Consider the following 18,979-nt stretch of genomic DNA (forward strand, 5'->3'; position numbering starts at 1 on the left):
CAGCATGGGGGCAGGGGCGGGGTACCCAGGCATCCTGGCCTTGACTTGCTTCACTAGCCTCCCAGTCTTGGGCAGGAGTCCAGGCCCCGCCCCCAGCCCTTGCTTCCTGTCTCTCCCGCTCTGGTAGCTAATTAGAATCCAGCTGGCTGGCGCCACAGATCGGGACCAGGGACAACTGAGTCCCCTTTTTCCCCTCTGGGGGACCCTCGAGGTTAGTTGGAGACAGGCGGCGGGGTGGGGGGGGGAGGTAGGGAGGGGTGTGCAGCCCCCTGGGGAGCCAGGGAGGGGGGAGCTGGCATCGTGTGCCCTTCCCTGCAATCCTCCCACCCATCTGGCCGTCCCTGGGCACAGGGCTTGGTTCTGACCCACTCCTTCCCCTCTCGGCTGCTCCTCCCTCTTGCCACCTCGGTCTCCCCTGGATGCTCTCAGAGCTGCAAACCCAGATCTCTACTCTTGGCCCTTTGCTCTGTCTACACCATGGTTCTCAAGGGCGGCCCTGGCCCAGGGGCGCCAGCCTGGCCAGGAACTTGTAGAAACACTCATTCTCGGGGGAGGGCCAGCCCCCCATGTTTTAACTGGCTCTCCAGTGTGTGAACACCCACTCAGTCTTCTCCCACACTGTCATCCCCAATCTGTCCCACACTTTCAATGCCATCGACCAACTGATACCCACCACGGCTCTCATTTTCGGTTTGGAATCTCTCAACAGAGCCCCAACTACTGTCTCTCCCCCCACCAAGTGAAAGCCTATCCACCAGCCCAGTTAGCTCCCTGACCCCATTTCTGCTCGGGCCACTCCTGCCTCCAGCTATTCCCTGAGCACACCAAGCCCTGCCCCAGGGCCTTTGCGCTTGTCAGTTCCTCCACATGTATCTTAGACTGCCCACCAGTTACCCACAAGGCTGCTCCCTCTCACCTCCTTTAGGCTTTTGTTCAAATGTAACTATTTACTTCCTGTATGGTAGAGCTCCTGCACAGACAGGGGACACTGGGTTGTTTTGCTCAGCCCTAGCCCCGGCTTCTGGAACAGGCCTGGCACACAGCGATGAGCATTTGTTGCATCTCAGACCCCAAACTTAGGAATCCACCTCGATTCCTCACCCCTCCCCAACCCTCCCCTTCATAAGCTCCATCGGCAGGTCCCTAGAACTCTGCCTCCAAAGTACCTCACCAACCTGCCCACTTGTGGCCCCCGGTGCCACCGTCCGGGACCGTCCCGCCATCCGCCTCCACGCCTGCCCTCCACTCAGGGCTAAGGGATCCCTGAATGACGTGATCTGCCTATTAACCCTCCCCTCCGCTCTCCACTGGGGCTTGCGTTCCTCAGCAGGGCCTAGAGGCCACTGGCGATCTGGCGTCACCCTGCTCTGCAACCCGCCCCCTCCAGTTCCTAGAATGCTCTAGCTCCCGCCCCCCACTCTCTGCCTGGAACGCTCTCCCCGGTTCCCCATACACCTGCTATGGCTTTTCTCGGCTCAGAGCTCAACTCCGAGGCCACGCGGGCAGAACAACCCACCCCGACGTCCCCAAACGTTCCTGCTGCTCCCACTTGCCATCCTTCTGCCCTGTTTTTGACGTACAGCTTTCGACCACACCCGAAATTACCTTTTTACGCTGGCAGGTCTGTTGTCAACCTTCCCTACTAGACCAGAAGCTCCTTGAGGGCACAGGTTCTCAAGAATTATAAAGGTCAGGGCGGCGCGCTCACGGGCAGGACGGCCCCTTCTGGGCCTCAGACTCCTCTCGCGAAATGAGCGGTAATCTCGCAGCACAGCCCTCCATACCTGCGCCCTCCCTATCCCCAGCCTTCGGGAAGTCTCCCCTCTACCGCCTCACCCCACAACCCCGACCGGACAGGGCCTGCACTTTGGGTTCATTTCACAGCATTTTATTTTATTTAAAAAAAATTTTTTTTAATCTTTATTTTTGAGAGAGAGAGAAAGACAGCGTGTGAGTGGGGGAGGAACAGAGAGAGAGGGAGACACAGGATCCGAAGCAGGCTCCAGGCTCTGGGTTGTCAGCACAGAGCCCGACGTGGGGCTCGAACCCACGAACTGTGAGATCCTGACCTGAGCTGAAGTTGGACACTTAACCAACAGAGCCACCCAGGCGCCCCCTCACAGTGTTTTATGTTACGTTGTGGGCAGCAGGGGCTTCATTACCTCCCCCCCCACCCCCCCATCTCCTAGCCATGAGCAGGCTCAGGAGAAACTCTGACCCCAATGGACACTTCCCTCCCTGGCTCTCCCTGAGGGACTTAAACTAGTTAGCGGCCGGTTAATACTGGAAAGGCTGCTGGATGCCAGGCTCCGGGGGGCAGCCAACCCACCTAGGTCTGGATCCAACTCCGCCATTCACGAGTGGTGTGAACCTGAGCCGGCTGTCGCCTCCCCCACCCCGGTTCCGTCTGAGGGGTTCTGGTCAGGACCACAGTCTACACATGGGACAGGCCAGCCTGGGACCCATCAAAGGGTGCTGTCCACAGCACGGCAGAATCAGAACACCGGGGGCATGCATCTGAGCGAGGTGGCTCCCACCCCCAAGGGCTGCACCCAGGACCCAGGCGCTGGAACCCCAGGTGGGGGTCCCCAGGCCTCTCCCCCATCCACACTCCTTGGGGGACTCAACTAGCCTCCCCCAAGACTGCCACACTGGAGCGCCAGCCCTGCTTCTCTCCTCACCGTCTACACCTCCCTCGGGTCTCCCAGCCTGACCAGACCAAAACAACCCCACCCCCCATATTAGTCCATGGTCCCACCCTCCCCCCGGGTCCCTGGGCTGAAACCCAGGGAGTCAAAATCCTTGGTTCCTCTTTCCTTCGCCCTGACATCCAGTTCAGGAGTTAGGACACCCCAGCAGCCGCTCTCCGGACAGCCCTGGCCTCCCCCTAGCAGCCTCCAACCCCTCTGGCTCCCACACTCTGGGCTCCCCACGGCAGCCAGAGGGGCCTTTATAAAATTACGGTGTAACAGACATGTAACATAAAATGTGTCATTTTAACCGCTTTTACGTGTATAATTCAATGGCGTTAATTACATTCTCAGTGCTGTGCCACCATTGCCACCACGGTCTATTTCCAAAACCCTGTCATCACCCCAGAGACTCTGTCCTCGTTAGGGGTCACTGCTAGCCCCCGCCCCTGGCGACGACCAATCTACCTTCTGCCTCTACGACTGGCTCCTCTGGGGACCTCATGTGAGAGGAATCGCACAGGATGTATCCCCCTGTGGCTAACTTGTGTCACTCAGCATGGTGTCGCTCAGGCTCATCCACACAGTAGCCTGTGTCAGCCCCTCATCCCTCTTTGGGGCTGAATAATATTCCATTACGAGGATGGACCACATCTTGTTTGGGGATGCCTGGGTTGTTTCCAGAGAGGGGTCTCTTTTTTAAAGATGTTTGTTTATTTTTGAGAGAGAGAGAAAGAGCACCAGCAGGGGAGGGGCAGAGAGAGAGAGAGAGAGAGAGAGAGAGAGAGAGAGAGAGAGAGAGAGGATCCAAACGGGCTCTGCGCGGACAACAGGGAGCCTGACGCAGGGCTTAAACTCACGAAACAGTGAGATCACGACTGGAGCCAAACCGACTGAGCCTCTATGAGTCCCAGAGAGGGGTCCTTTTCCTTTTAAAGACATCTTGTCACTCTTGACAATGTCTCCCGCTCCACGATCCCGGAGACAACGCAGAATCCCACCAGGTGGCCCCGGCCTGTGTCCCCGGCTCTGTGTCCCTTAGATCGCAGTTCAGATGTGCCCTCCTCGGAGAGGCAGGTGGGGCTCCAGTCCGTTCGGTCTGTGTGCACTTGGTCCCTCCCGCCCAGCCCCCAACCCCCCCCCCCCCCCGCCATCCCGTAGGGTCCTCTGGGTGAGACAGGGATACCGCCCAGGGCAGCCGCGTTGGCAGGAGGAGTTCATGCGCGTGAGACACTCGGGGCCGTGGCTGGCACACAGTGACTGAGGAGCGTCCCCTGCAGCAGCTGTCACTACCATCGCCACTGATCGCGTCACTGCCTCAAGACTTCGCTTGTCTACTCGTGGATTTCCTTCACACCCCCAGGAAAGTGCAAGCTCCCCCGGCCACCTCCGGCACGGAGATACACAGTAGGTCCTCACGCAGATGCTTACCCAATGAATGCCAGGGGACAGAGGTGGGGGCGTGTGACCTGGGGGCCTAGGCACCATTGCCTGAGGGCCACACAGAGCGTTCCCTTCAGGCTGCCCCCCACTCCCTGAAGGCCACTCCCCAGAAAGCCCAGGCACTCCCAGAACGGGCCCCAGCTCAGGGCTGGAGCAGGAGGAGCCGGGCACTGTGACTACTGTCCCCTGCTCTCCCTTCCTGGCCTGTGTGCCCACCCGGCCTGGGCAGCTCGGCCTGCCACCCGGCGCCCACCTAAGCGGGGAGGCAAGGCCAGACGTGGGGAGGTGGGAGCCATGTCCCAGGAGGCCTGAGCCTGAACATCCCTGGGGCCTTCGAAGGGGGGTGTTATGAACTGCCCGCCCCCCACCAGCAAGAAAAAGGTATGTTGGCATCCTATCCCCCAGCACCTCAGAATGGGACCTGACTTAGTCTTTTAATTTTTTTTTTTTTAGTTTTTTTTTTCAACGTTTTTTATTTATTTTTGGGACAGAGAGAGACAGAGCATGAACGGGGGAGGGTCAGAGAGAGAGGGAGACACAGAATCGGAAACAGGCTCCAGGCTCCGAGCCATCAGCCCAGAGCCTGACGCGGGGCTCGAACTCACGGACCGCGAGATCGTGACCTGGCTGAAGTCGGACGCTTAACCGACTGCGCCACCCAGGCGCCCCCTGACTTAGTCTTTTAAAAGGTAATCAAGGGACGCCTGGGTGGCTCAGTCGGTTAAGCGGCCGACTTCGGCTCAGGTCACGATCTCGCGGTATGTGAGTTTGAGCCCCGCGTCGGGCTCTGTGCTGACAGCTCAGAGCCTGGAGCCTGTTTCAGATTCTGTGTCTCCCTCTCTCTGACCCTCCCCTGTTCATGCTCTGTCTCTCCCTGTCTCAAAAATAAATAAAACGTTAAAAAAATAAAAAAATAAAAAAATAAAAGGTAATCAAGTTGGGGTGCCTGGTGGCACAGCCGGTTAAGCATCTGACTTCGGCTCAGGTCATGATCTCATAGTCTGTGAGTTCGAGCCCCGCGTCAGGCTCTGTGCTGATGGCTCAGAGCCTGGAACCTGCTTTGGATTCTGTGTCTCCCTCTCTTTCTGCCCCTCCCTCTCTCTCTCTCTCTCTCTCTCTCTCTCTCTCTCTCTCAAAAATAAATATAGGGGCACCTGGGTGGCTCAGTCGGTTGGGCGGCCGACTTCGGCTCAGGTCATGATCTCACAGTCCATGAGTTCGAGCCCCGCGTCGGGCTCTGTGCTGACAGCTCAGAGCCTGGAGCCTGTTTCAGATTCTGTGTCTCCCTCTCTCTGACCCTCCCCTGTTCATGCTCTGTCTCTCCCTGTCTCAAAAATAAATAAAACGTTAAAAAAATAAAAAAATAAAAAAATAAAAGGTAATCAAGTTGGGGTGCCTGGTGGCACAGCCGGTTAAGCATCTGACTTCGGCTCAGGTCATGATCTCATAGTCTGTGAGTTCGAGCCCCACGTCAGGCTCTGTGCTGATGGCTCAGAGCCTGGAACCTGCTTTGGATTCTGTGTCTCCCTCTCTTTCTGCCCCTCCCTCTCTCTCTCTCTCTCTCTCTCTCTCAAAAATAAATATAGGGGCACCTGGGTGGCTCAGTCGGTTGGGCGGCCGACTTCGGCTCAGGTCATGATCTCACAGTCCATGAGTTCGAGCCCCGCGTCAGGCTCTGTGCCGACAGCTCAGAGCCTGGAGTGTGTTTCAGATTCTGTGTCTCCCTCTCTCTCTGCCCCTCCCCCATTCATGCTCTGTCTCTCTCTGTCTCAAAAATAAATAAACGTTAAAAAAATTAAAAAAAAATAAATATAAAAATAAATAAGTAAATAAATAACGGGTAATCAAGTTAAAATGAGGTCATTAGGGTGAGCCTTCACCCAGCATGGCTGGTGTCTTTATGGAAAAGGGGATACTGAGACGTAGATGCAGACGCGTGGCATACAGCAGGGGAGGACAGAGGCAGGGATCGGGAGGATCGCCAAGGCGTGCCCCAGAACCCCCACAAGCCACGGGAGAGGCACGGGACAGACGCTCCCTCAGAGCCTCTGCAAGGAACCCACCGAGCCCACGCTGTGACCTTGGACGTCTGGCCTCCGGCACTTGGATAGTAAGTTTCCGTGGTGAAAGCCTGCCAGTCTGGGGTACTCGGTTGGTCGGGGTACTCGGTCGGTCACGGCAGCTCTGGCAGACGCACCCGCGGGGGGTCAGGACACATGGGGGCGGGTGGGGGACAGAGACGGGGGCAGGGCTGAGTCGCACAGCCTCAGAGAGCCTGGCACAAACTCTGGGGGATCGCCAGTCCCAGACCCTCCTGTGACGCCGGGGACAGCAGCTGACACCTCTGTGCCCCATCCCAGGCACCGTATACACACGGCGCGTTTGGTCCTTATGAGAGCTTAGTACACGGGGAGGGCGGGTGGGGGAGGCACGCACCCGCATGGTACAGATGGGGAAAGTGAGGTCCCAGGGGCACCCCACTGCTCAAGGGACTCTGAACCCAGGCAGGCTGGCCCCCGAGGTTCGGCTGGGGAGACTGTGGTGACCGGGACAGCCCCCTTCTCCGGGACCCACCGCTTCTGTGTGACGGCACCCCCAGAGCTGGGCACACCCAGACGTGCTGCACCCACGGGGCCAGACGAGCCTGCACCTGAGTCTGTCCCCACCTCAAGCCTCCGCAGACTTGGGTGACCCTAATTCAATGCGTGGGACACAGGGCTTGCTGCCCTCACGCCGCAAGGTGGACCAGACCCCAGGCATGTGTCCAACCCCCAGGTCATGTGGGCAGCGCACCAGTCCCACACCTGCCTGTTTGCTCCTGAGCCCCACAAGGTGGACCAGACCCCAGGCATGTGTCCAACCCCCAGGTCATGTGGGCAGCGCACCAGTCCCACACCTGCCTGTTTGCTCCTGAGCCCCACGTCAGGGTTGAGTCGAGGGGGAGGGGTGCAGCGGGGATCCTGAGAGTGGGTGACACGGCCCAGGCTCTGTCCTCGGGTGCCCTGAAGCGGGGCAGGGGAGGGTGACAGGAGGAGAACCAGCTGCTGGAGAAGAGGGGGCGCCTCTAGTCTGCCCTAGAGTGCAGTTGCCATGGCAACCCTCTCCTCGAGTAGGTGGGAGTCTGAATGCCTGGGGGGACACCGAGCGGGGAGGTGAGGAACTCAGGGCCCCTCGTGGCCCTGCCCCTCCACAGGAATCTCCTGCCTCTCCCCCGAAACCCAGCAGCCTGAGAGCCCAGCTTCGCAGACCTGCCTCCTCCAGGAAGCCCTCAGGTCTGGCAGCGTAAGGAAGCAGCAGGCCCCCAGGGGAAGGTACAAGGGCTAGGCTCCAGGGTCTGAATCTGGCGTGGCCTCAGGCTCAGCTCTTTGCCTCTGAGAGCCCATTTCGCGTCTCAACTCAGGACTAACAGCTCTACCTCGCAGAGGTGGGGCAAGCACCCAGACAGCGCCGAGCACACAGCCCTCCCCTGGGCAGGACGCTGCGGGCTCAGAGAGGGCAGGGTCCTCCCAAAGCCTCCCACCCCGGCCCCGTATCTCACCATCTCCCCAGAGGGCAGCCCAGGCCGCCCCGGTGCTCATCCCAGACCCCTCTCCTCTTCTCACCCCACTTCCAACCCCAGCGGCTCCCGCGGCCCCTCCTGCAGAATCTGCTCTCTTCCCACTCCTCGGCCCTCACTGGTCCAGCCCCATCACGTGTCCCCTGGGCAGCCCTGCCTCGGCCTCTCAGGTCTCGGGCCATCGCCGTCCGCAGCCCGTTCCTCCCACAGTGGCCAGAGGGTGCCCGTGAGCACCTGAGTCGGGCACACTCCTCTGCTCAGAACCCTCTAGGACTCCCACCTCGCTGGGAACAAAAGCCCATGTCCTTCCCCGGGGCCCGCAAGGCCCTGCACGCTCTATCCCACCCCCGCCCTCACCTCCTTCCGCTCTCCTTGCTCGCTCGGCCCCCATTTCCTGGAGGAGAACATCAGGCGTGGTCCCACCTCAGGACCTTTGCACGGGTTGTTCCCTCTTCCCCAGATACGTGCACGGCTTCTACCTGGCCTAGAGGTCTTTGTTTCACTGCTGCCTGCTCAGGGAGGCCCCGCTGGCCCCAGTGCTCCAACCTCCTATTCCGGCTTTTCTCTCCACAGCATCCATCACCAGCATGCCAGCCGCGCATCTGATTTATCTGCTTATTATTTTTCTCCCACTAGATGTCAGGGCCACAGGGTGGGCTTTGTCTGTCTTGTCAGTTTTAAAAGGTCACTCTGGGGGCGCCTGGGTGGCTCAGTCGGTTGGGCGTCTGACTTCAGCTCAGGTCATGATCTCATAGTCTGTGGGGTCGAGCCCCGCGTCGGGCTGTGTGCTGACAGCTCAGAGCCTGGAGCCCGTTTCAGATTCTGTGTCTCCCTCTCTCTCTGCCCCTCCCCTGCTCATGCTCTGTCTCTCTCTGTCTCAAAAATGAATAAAAACATTAAAAAAATAACTAAATAACTAAATAAAAGGTCACTCCGGTTGCCCAGTGGCCTGGACCACAGAGGGGTGGGGGCCATTCGAGGAAGCCCTTGCCCCCAGGGCCTCCTCCCCGGTCTCCCCCATCTATCTGCCATTCCCACCCCATCCACTCTCCACCCAGCCCAAGTGATCTTTGCAAAATAAAAAGCCAATCATATCCCTCCCAGCCTACAACCCTCCATGGCTCCCTATTGTCTCAGGTGGCCTAGCATGGGATCTCAGGCTCCGGTCTCCTGCCACCTCCTCACTCCCTTCTCTGCTCCAGCCTCCCAAAGTGCCCCCCACACCTCTCCCCTCTCCCCCCACCCCATACACACAGTACCAGGGCCCCTGCCCCACTCTTCCTTCAAAAGGACGGCCTGCGTCGGTCTCTCCTATAGCCCCGCTCACAGCACACTGGGCCTCCACGCTTTGCTTCCCTGACTGGACTTGGGCTCTGCTGTTGAATGTCTGTCTTTCCCACCAGCTGGGGACTCCTCAGGGAAAGTTCCATCGCGGGTCATTCTGGCTCTCTGTTGCATGCCCAGCCCTGGGCAAGAACAAGTACTTAATTTGTTTAATGAACAAAGACAAAAACAGGCCCAGAGAAGAGGTTATCCATTCAGCGGACAGTCACCTAGTTCCCACTGGGTCACAAGTACTTTGGAGGAAAACAGGCCTGAAGGGGAGGGAGAGTGTGGGGGTGTATCTGTGGGGACAAGTGTAAATGGGGTGCTCAGGGAACACCTCTCCCGGAAGGAGACATTTTAACAGAAGTGTCAAGGAGGTGAGCCACCCAGGGACCTGGGGAAAGATCTCGGGCAGAGAGAACCGCACGTGCAAAGGCTCGGGGGTAGGAATCTGCCGGCGCGTGGCTGCGGCCCAGCGAGCAGGGGGAGAGTGGGAAGAGGTTGAGGGCTAGGGGAGGTTACGGGACAGGGCTAGTAGGTGTGAGTCAAGGGGTAGGACACAGGCTTTTTCTCCAAGTGAGGTGGGAGCCAAGGAAGGTTCTGAGCAGAGCAGGGACATGGCCTGACTCGGAAGTTCACAGACTCCCTTCTGTTGCCAAGGGAGATTAGACTGCGGCGGGAGGGGGCAGGGGGGGTTGCTGAGAGCAGTGGGGGCTCCCCATCCCCACCCCCTTCTTTTCTCTCTGTCCACTCAGCCGTCAAAGCCAGGAACCTGGAGTTTACCCCGCGCTTCCTTTCCTCCACCCTCCTACCAGTCACCCGCAAAACCCTGTCAACTCTGGTCTCAAACCCTCCACACCAGCCCTGATGTCTCAAGGCCCCTTCCGGAGCCTGCACTTTGAGAGCCCGCAGTAGCCTCCTGTTCCTGCTGGCTTCCCGGCCTCTCTTCTTACCCTCTGTAGTTCTCTCCCACGCAGGAACCGGAAAGAACGCATGCTGAGTATTCCCATCCTGTCCGGCGGGCCCTGACCCCTCCATAGGCCTTCCCAGCCCCATGGCACAAACTCAATCCTTCTGCCCCCAAGACCGGCCTCCAGCCTCCTCTCTACACACCTGGCCAGAAAACATCTTACCTTTTCCCCGTGGAGCCACCACCTTCTTTCTGACCTCAGGGCAGGCCTCTCCTCACAGGCTCTCTCTCCCCTCCACTGTATCCCTCCTTCCCCCTCCAGGCTGCAGCTGGGAGGCTCCCTCCCCCAGGAAGCCTTCCCTGACTGATAGACTCATCAGGTGCCTCCTCCAGGCTCCTCACCATGGGAGGCTGGTACCGTGGTGGCCTATGGTCTCTTTCCACCTCATGGTGTTCCCTGCCCAAACCAGAGCCTTGCACTCGGGGCATGACAGAACACAGCTGAAAACGGTCAGAGGAGCCAGGGCCCAAGGCGCAGGGTAGAAGGCCGCAGGAGTCTCTGGGCCTCCAGATGCTGGCAGTGAAGGGGCAGGGGTGGGGCGGTACAGAGACCAGAGAGAGGGCGAGATGATGCCTAGCAGGGCAAGAGGGAAGAGTCCCAGGGTCCTAGGTTCAAATCCCAGCTCTGCCCACCTCAGGCTACGTGTTCTTCCTCGGAATTCTGCCTCTCCCCCACGGAAATGGGATGGAAGCCTCCCGCAGTGGCCACGGGGCTTAGGAGTAATATATGACGATCACACGCATCCTCTGTAGGGCACCTCTGTACCAGGCACTCATCTAGGTGCTGGACAGACATCTGTGGAGAAGCCAGACACAAAGAGCACTAAAGGAGTCTGTCCCATGATGTACCAGTATCGTGGAGGAACAGGGGCTCTGGTGTGTGTGTGTGTGTGTGTGTGTGTGTGTGTGTGTGTGTGTGTGTGTGTTAGAAGGCAGGGGGGAGTGGGTAGTGTGTACAATTTATAATAGAGTGATGTAGAAAGCCCAGACACTGCAACAAAGCCCCACAAAGGTTCAGGGAGGAGCCGTACAGGTGTCCAAGGAAAAGAGTTCCTGTCAGGGAGCACAGCCTGTGCAAAGGTCCTGGGGCTGGCCAGTGCTTGTTTGAAGACAAGTGAGGAAGCCAGTGTGACCAGTGGAGGGAGCATGGCGGAGTGGGAAGAGGCGAGGGCAGGGAGGCAACAGGGACAGACTGTACCAGACTTGCTGTGTACTTAAGTGCACAACTGCGCCCCAAAGGGGGCTCTCCCCTGATGAGGAGGGTACACCCACAGGTGCCCTGGCTTCCACCACCAAGGGCAACTGTGGGGTACTCTAGGGCAGGAGCTGACCATCGATGGCCCAGTCACTCCCTGTTTTTGCACAGCCGGTGGAGTGAGAGTGGCCTTGCCACACTTTAAACGTTGTGAAGAGAGGCACCTGGGTGGCTCAGTCAGTTAAGCGTCGGACTTTGGCTCAGGTCATGATCTCAAGGTTTGTCGGTTCAAGACCCACATCGGGCTCTCTGCTATCTGGTCAGAGCCCGCTTCGGATCCTCTGTCCCCCACCCCCCCCGGCTCCTCCCCCACCCACACTTGTTCTCTCTCTCTCTCTCTCTCTCTCTCAAAAACAAACATTTAAAACAAACGTTAAAAAAAATAAACAAAAGGTTTTCAAGAGGAGGCAGAGGAAGAGTATGAGAAGAGCAGGTGGGCGACCTGTAAGTCTCCTGAACTTACTATCTGGCTCTTCACAGAGAAACGGTGCTGACCCCTGGTCCTGAGCAGTATTTCCCAACAGGCACAAGCCTGTTCTCTGTCCCAGGCTGTTTGGCAACATCTGGGGTCTCAGTCGGGGGCGGAGGGGATACTACCCGTATCTGGAGGGGGCAGGGCGGGGATGCTGGCCGCAGTCCTGTGATCCACAGGGCAGCCCCCGCAGAGAATGACCCGGCCCCGATCCCAGGACCGCCATGGCTTGGAGACCCCCTCGCCTGCCTGCGCCACCTCTCCAGGGGCCGGACAGGAGCTCCCGCTTGGCTCCCTGGCTTGCCCATTCCTGACTTCCTGGGTATTTTTAGCCTTGAGGGAGGGACCCTGACTATTTTTAGCTTTGGGGGGGGGGGGGGCAGGGCTATTTTTAGCCTCAGCATCTATTTATTAGAGTTTTTATCTTCCCCAAATTTTGGAGTTGGGGGTGGGGAGGCAGGGGGCTTCTGCTGGGCTATTTCCCCAGGGCCAATGCAGACTGGAAACAAGGGTGAGGGCCGCATCCCATGAGACAGAGAAGCTGGGTCAGTGCCCTACCAGGAGGGGCTGCTTGGGCCCTGACCCTGGGTTTCCAATCCCCCCGCCGAACAGAGGGCCCCCACATTTGCCACCTCAGGCTCTCCACCCCATAGCGTGCACAGTTCCATACAGATGCCCTCACACACTGGAGCACCCATGAGGCCAGCTCAGAGAGAGCTGGTGGGCACAGGTGGGCTCACAGGTGGGCACGGGGAACAGGTGCAGAGATGGCCCGGTCAGGCCCCTAGCGGCGGCCCTCAGTCCCCCCAAAGGGGCAGGGTGGATGGGGAGCCCTCACCATACACAGCCGGAGGACTCTCGTCCTTTGACAGGCCCCCTCCCATTCACTCAGGTAAGATTTCTTGAACACCTACTGTGGGCCAGGTATGAGTCTCGACACCCTGGATCCAAAAGCAAACTAAGTGATAAACTCCCTGAGCACTTGCATCCTGGCTGGGGAGACAGATGACAAAGAAACAGGCACAATAAATAAATAAATGACAGAGTGTGCAAAAAGGCATCCATGCTAGGCAAAGTCAGGAGGTGGGTGGGAGGCTGCGATTTTAAACAGGCTGCACGGGGTAAAGGTTACGGGGGGCGGGAGGGCTGACATCTGAAGCGGGTGAAGAAGCAAAAGCCTTGTGGATGTCTGGGTGAGAGTCCTGGGTGGAAGAACAGCCAGTGCCAAGGCCCAGGGGTCGAAATGTACTTAACATGTTGGTGGAGAAGTGAGGAGAGAGGGAGTGAAGGGGACGAGGTGTTGGGGACGGTCACGCAGGGCCAAACCCCAAGATGGCCCAGTGCCGGAACCTGCTGTATTACGTGGACACAGGGGCTGCCACAAACCTTCTCCCTAACCCCTGGAATACAAGCCCCTTGACTGAAATCCCTACGTGTTGCCAGACTAAGAGCTCCACGAGGACAGGGCACTGTCCCCACGGCATCACCAGCACAGACCGCACGAAGAGGTGCACCCAGCCTCGTTCCAAGAAGCCTTGTGTCCACATACCTGTCACGTAAGATGCAGACCCCCCGCTCCTGTGTGGAGCCACAGACAAACACGGGGCCGCTCGCTCTGCAAAACTCACAGACCCCAGCACACAGGAGACCCCTACAAGCATCGGACCAGCCTGTTGGACACGTGACCGCAGCCAGGCTCAGCCGGGTCACCGTCCAAATCACACACACAGAACACACAGACATCTGACAGAGGACTGGATTCTGGGGGCAATGACGACCTCCCCCCGCCCGTGGCTCTGTTCAGGGCAACAGCCTCCCGTCCTGGGACCCTGCTTTCCTCTTTGATGGGGGAGGCCAACACCCAGCCCAGGAGGAAGGCTCGGTTGCTCAGGCACGTCCAGGGTCACCGCGGTCGGGTCCAGACTCCACACCCAGGGAACACCCCCCCCCCCCCAACAAAGAGGGGTCTGGAAGAGGGAACTGTCTGGTGGCTGGAAATCGGATCCTTGAGAGGAGCCCACATTGAAATCGGAGCCTTGTCCTTGGCCACACAGCTGGCTGGAGAGGTAGGAGGGAGCAGAGACCTGGAGCTCAGCTCCCCACAGCCAGCGGGGATCCCGCTCCTCCTCTTCCGCATTAGGGGTACCCGCTCTAGCTGAGCAGCACAGCCCCTGGGGATCAGCACCCCCCCCCCCACCAGATGCCCACACTGGGGCTCATGCTCTCCTACCAGCCTGGGGGTGCGAGGAAGATGCACACCCCAGATGCAGGAGGCTCACAGGTGGAGCCCCCCGGGGCCAGGAGTTCAGACCGCTAGATGCAGACAGCAGTGCAGCCAGGGAGCCCGCCAGCCCCTCCCCTACACACCTGGTGGGGGTCCTCCTAGGTTCCCCAGGGCACGCTGGGAATAGACACAGGGCTTCATGAGTCTCCCTTCCACCCCTTCCCTACAGGCACCATGGCCCAGGTACGCCGGCCCCGTCTCCCCGCCCTCCCTAACCCTGGGTAGCTTCCAAGCCCAAAGGCAGGCATTAGCAGGGGTGATCATGCCTTAAGCTAGCTCCCCAAGAGTGGGGGGTTGGGGTGGGCGTCCTGTAGAGGGATGGCCTAGTGAGGCACTGGAGGGCAGGGACCACGAGCATGGGGCGGGCTAAGCCCCTGCGGGAGGTCACCAAGGGAGAGGAGGGAAGGTGGCCGTCACAGTAGGAGGGCCGGTGCTCACATGTGAGCGTACATGTATGTGGCTCGTTGCATGGGTGCCACTGCCGCCAGCCAGGGATCGAATTAGTTCCCTTTTCCGCTTTCCAGATGATTTTTCATCTCTGTAATTAATGGGCAAGTCAGTTCTGAACGGCATGGCAGGCAAATTGCTAGTTAGGAAAATCACGGATAATTTTCTCGATATGATAATGAAGGTTGTATTCCTTCTCTTATTCTCCCTGTTTTCATCCTACTTTTAAGTAATAAATTTGGCATTAGTGGGTGGGGGAGTGGGGAGGAAAGAGAAGTCACCTGCCCCCACAGCTGGGGCCTGACCCAGCCCCACTGGGAGTCCTGAGCCCCTGGCCATGGGGCAGACGCAGAGGATGACAGATGGGGACCCTCCGTGGGGCACCACACCATCCCGATGATAATTCAGGTGCCAGGCCTAGAAGAGCAGGTGGAGGGCAGGGAGCCCCCAGCTGTGAGCTGGGCTGAACGGATGGGGTCTGGGGTCAGGTTACAAGCTCATGCCGGCCCCTGGGGTGCTGGAAAGAAGAACAGAGACCAACAGCCTCTCCCCAAGAAGCAAACAGCATTGAGGTCAACAGGCTTAAAGCAGACATCATCCTTAGGAGTCCCCCACACCTGTCCCCACACTGTCCGACCCCTTCTCTGCGATGACTCCTGTAGCAGCTAAGGGAACAGAGCAAGCAGAAAAGGGAGAGAGAGAAAGAGAAACAGAGAGAGAGAGGCGGAGAGGCGACCAGCCATCTTGGCAGCCATCTTGAACCCCTCCCCCTGCTCCCCCAGGCACACCACATGTTTGGATGTGGGCAGACTAACCCAGGCCCTGGGTCCTGCAGGAGCCAGGAGGAAAGGGGGCCCTGCCTCAAGCCTGGGACGGCTGGACACCCACGCAGCTGCCACCGCTGGGGAGGGTCATGGGGGGCAGTGGTTACAGGCCAGGAAGGTACAGTGAGGGGCTGGGCAGGGATGGGGCTGGGTGCTGACCTAGACTGGAAGAGTAGGGACAGGGCCGTGCGTGGGGGCTGTGCAAGCAGAGTGCTGTCTTCGTAGGGGTGCTGGGGGTTCACTGAAGCGATGCCTGCAGAGGCATTTTTCTGGCCGAGGCCGAGCACCCACAGCACTCTCCACCCTCTTCTGGTCCGGACTCCCGTCCCGGGACCCTCCGATGGGAGGATGACAGTTGAATCCCCATAGCTCGACCCAATGAACACCTGGGGGAGAGGGAGGGCTCTCGCCCTCAGAGCCCGAATCCGGGTGGATCAAACCCAACAGCTTCCCAGGCTTAACCGGGTGCCAGCGAGAGCGGGAGCGAGAAGACGCAGCCGAGCTGCCCACCTCCTGACAGCGGTGCCCCCCGCGCTGCGGCCGGCGGGACACCCAGACGGACCCCTCCCCATCCACCGCGTCTCTGCCTCCCGGAGAAAAACAATCCCCAGCCCAGCATCCTGCGGTGCCAGCCCTCGACACTGCTCCTCCGGGGGCCGGGGCCCGCGCGCGGCGCGCACACGCACCCTCTCCGCTCACACCCAGACACCTACACAAACAGGGCGCCAAGCACCCGCGCGCACACGCACCGGGGACACGCAGGCACCGCCGCGCCGCTTCCCCACAAAGGCTGGAGCGCGCGCGGGCACACGCAGCCACGCGCGGGCACACTCGCGGTCCCCTCCCCCCGCCGGGCACCCCGCGGCCGCCCATCCTCACCCCAGCGTCCCCGGCGCTCCGTGGGGGCCGCCCCTCTTGACCCCCAAGCCGGTGGATACGAAGTGCAGGCCGCCCCCGACTCCCCTCCGGCTCAGGTGCAGAGAGTCGCGGCTCCAGCATCCCCTCCCCCTTCGCGGCCCGGACAGGCCTCGGCTCCCGTCCTCCCCCCACCCGCCTCGGCCCGCACACCTGGCCCAGGTGCGGCGTCCCCCTCGCCCTGGACCCGCAGACACTCACCTGTCCAGCGCCGCTCCGGGGTCGGCCCTGCGCGTCTCTCCTGCGGCTCCGCGAACCCCGGCCCCCCGCCCGGCACATCTCCCGGAACCGGGGCGGGGGGGAAAAGGGTGAGGGGTGGCGGGGCGAGGGCGGCCTCCGTGTCCCCTCCTTCCCCCGGCCCAGCACCGCCGCCACTAACCAAAATTTAAAAAAAAAAAAAAAAAAAATTAAAAAAAAAAAAAAAACGGATTATACAGCTCCAAAGGCGGCCCCCTCGCGGCGGCAGAGGCTCGGGGCTGGGGGCGAGCGGGTCTGCACCCCTCCCGGAGAGGGAGGCGGCGGAGGCGGCGGGGCGGGGGCGGCGTCAGAGCTCCGGGGGCTGGGGCGAGGCGGAGCCCCCCGAGGCGGCGCCGACAGCGGCCCGCATCTCCCCCGCAGCTCCGCGGCCCCGACGGAGGCGGCACGTGTGCGCCCAGGCGACTTCCCAGCCCCCTCCGACGACGGCGGCGGCGGCGGCGGCGGCGGCCGAGGGGTTAACGGGCCAGCCGGGGCGCCCCTGCAGCCCCCCGCCGCCCGGCGGCGCCGCTCCGGGGCCCGCTCGGCCCCATCCGCCGGGGCCTCCTCGGCAGACGGCGGGGCGGAGGCGCCGCAGCGCCAACAGCTCCCGCGCCGACGGCTCGGGCTCCCCGCAGTGGCCGCGGGGGGCTCGGGTTGGGGGCGGGCGGCGCGGAGCTGGGGGGGCGCGGCTGGAGGCGGGCGCGGCGGCGTCGCGCCCCCGGGGCGGCCGGAGGGGGGGGGGCGCCGGGCCGGGCCCGTGGGCACCGCAGGACGCGCGGACCGAGCCGGCGCCGGGCACCAGCAATGACAAGCCGCCTGCTCGCCCCTCTCCCCGACGCACCCGCTCCGGGAGGGGGGCGGCGGGCGCGCGCAAAACCCGGCCCGGAGCTGCCGCCAGGGATCGGCCGCCGCAACGAGTCCGAGCGCACCGGGGGCCGACCAGAAAACCCGGGCTGGATTTTCCTTTCCTGCGCCTCCTACAGCCCCTCTGGAAATGCGAAAAGAGGGAAGGCGACGTGCTGGGTGGCTGCGTCGGAACGGGGAGTGGGGGAAGGGAGGCGGGCGCAAGGAAGACCCGGAGAGGATTTCGCGGCAGTTAAGTAAAGGAAAGGCGAAGGGAGAAATGGAGGAGCTCTGGAAGGGGTATGCAAAACCCGGATTGGATTAGACAGAGATGGGCGGGGGGGGGGGGGGGGGGGGAGTAGCTGCGACAGTGCCAAATGCACCCGGGGCACGCAAATTTGGGGCCGGATTCATCCTCGGGAGACGGAGTAATGCGTCATGCCTAATGCAGTGGGAACAAGCAAGACCTGGCCTAGACTCCCCAGACCTGGGCTCGCAGGGGGCTCCTGGAGGGGCTGCTTAGCGGCTGAGGCCGAATGGGCTGCCCCAATCTTTCTGGCGGAGACGTGCAAGGGGGAGGGGCAAAAGGAGGGCTGGACTCTAGCACGGAGGGATCCGGAGCGCAGGCTGCAACGAAGCAGGCTGGTAAAAGCGGCTTCAGGATCTAGGGGCGACGAGAAGGGAATGCATTGAGGAGGCTGCTACCCTGGGAGACCAGACCTACAATAAAAGACGAGGGAGGGACGCAAAGCCTGGACTGGAATTGGCGGGACAGGACAAGACCCCAGGAGAAGATCCTGGACAACTGGACAAGGGCTTGGAGCTGACGGGACAGCAGGACCCGGGAGGGGAGCGTTAGGTGGAGGTTGTATCTATAAACGCCTCGAACGTCTCGCTTGGGGAGGGGGGGTTGGGGGGGGGGAGGAGAGAGAAAAAATGGAATTTTAGGTTCTCGGCAAGAGCAAAAACCCGGTTCGGAATTTCACAGCCCAGCCACTACACTGCAGCTGATGGACTTGAAGAAGTAGGGCAAGGAACCAGAGGGTTCCTAGGCATCTGGCCGAGTGAGGTGAAGGGCAGGTTTCAGGCCGAAGCTGCAGAGGGAGCCCCGCACCCCCTCTCCAGGGTGGGGAAGGCTGTCCAACCTGGCTTGGATCCCCGGAACCAGACTGTCCCTGCCAAGACCCACAGTGGGGGCTATAAAACCGGGCCCCAGGCCAAAAATAAGCACTTCAGCAGAATAGAGAACACAGTGCCAGGTGGGGGCTGGGGGGAAATCGGAGGGGTGAGGGCTACTGGAAGGTCCTGAGACGTAAGATTGGGTTAGGATCTCAGGAGACTGGACCTGGAAGCCTGGCTGCTGGCTCGGTTTTATGAAAGATGGGTGCAACTCTAAGACTTCGGAATGGGGAGGAGCAAATCCCTGGCTTGGATCCTCTGGGAAGGGAGTCCATCCAAAAGCGAGGCCTAAACAGTAAAGCAGCCAGCTTATGCAAAGTCCAAAGTCCTGGATGAATCTTGGTGGGTCCAGAAGGGGCACATAGTGGGGTGTGGGGGAGATGTCGGGCAGATAAATCTGGACCTGGATTATAGAGGAAGGGAAAGGGCTGAGGAAGGGGAGGAGGGCCGACTCCTATTTCTGTCTCCAGGGAAGAGAATGCATCGCCACCCAAGCTTGGCCCTGGAGAATGGGTGATGAATAGGGTGGAAGTCGCAG

The 18,979-nt window shown here is 60.5% G+C and overlaps 1 protein-coding gene across 2 annotated transcripts in view; it reads right to left on the reverse strand.

Annotated features, from left to right (window-relative positions):
• ADGRL1 (adhesion G protein-coupled receptor L1) overlaps positions 1 to 17,291 on the reverse strand; it is a 46,009-nt gene extending 28,718 nt beyond the window's left edge. Inside the window, exon 1 of one of the 2 annotated variants that reach the window (XM_053897216.1) lies at positions 16,384 to 17,291. The gene's annotated coding sequence lies outside the window, so the exon portion shown is untranslated. The remainder of the gene's footprint in view (positions 1 to 16,383) is intronic. The other variant, XM_053897214.1, reaches the window with a different exon arrangement.
• Between the last annotated feature and the right edge of the window lie 1,688 nt (positions 17,292 to 18,979).

The sequence above is a fragment of the Panthera pardus genome, unplaced genomic scaffold, assembly GCF_024362965.1.
Source record: "Panthera pardus isolate Hobbes unplaced genomic scaffold, ASM2436296v1 HiC_scaffold_8, whole genome shotgun sequence".
Taxonomy (NCBI): domain Eukaryota; kingdom Metazoa; phylum Chordata; class Mammalia; order Carnivora; family Felidae; genus Panthera; species Panthera pardus.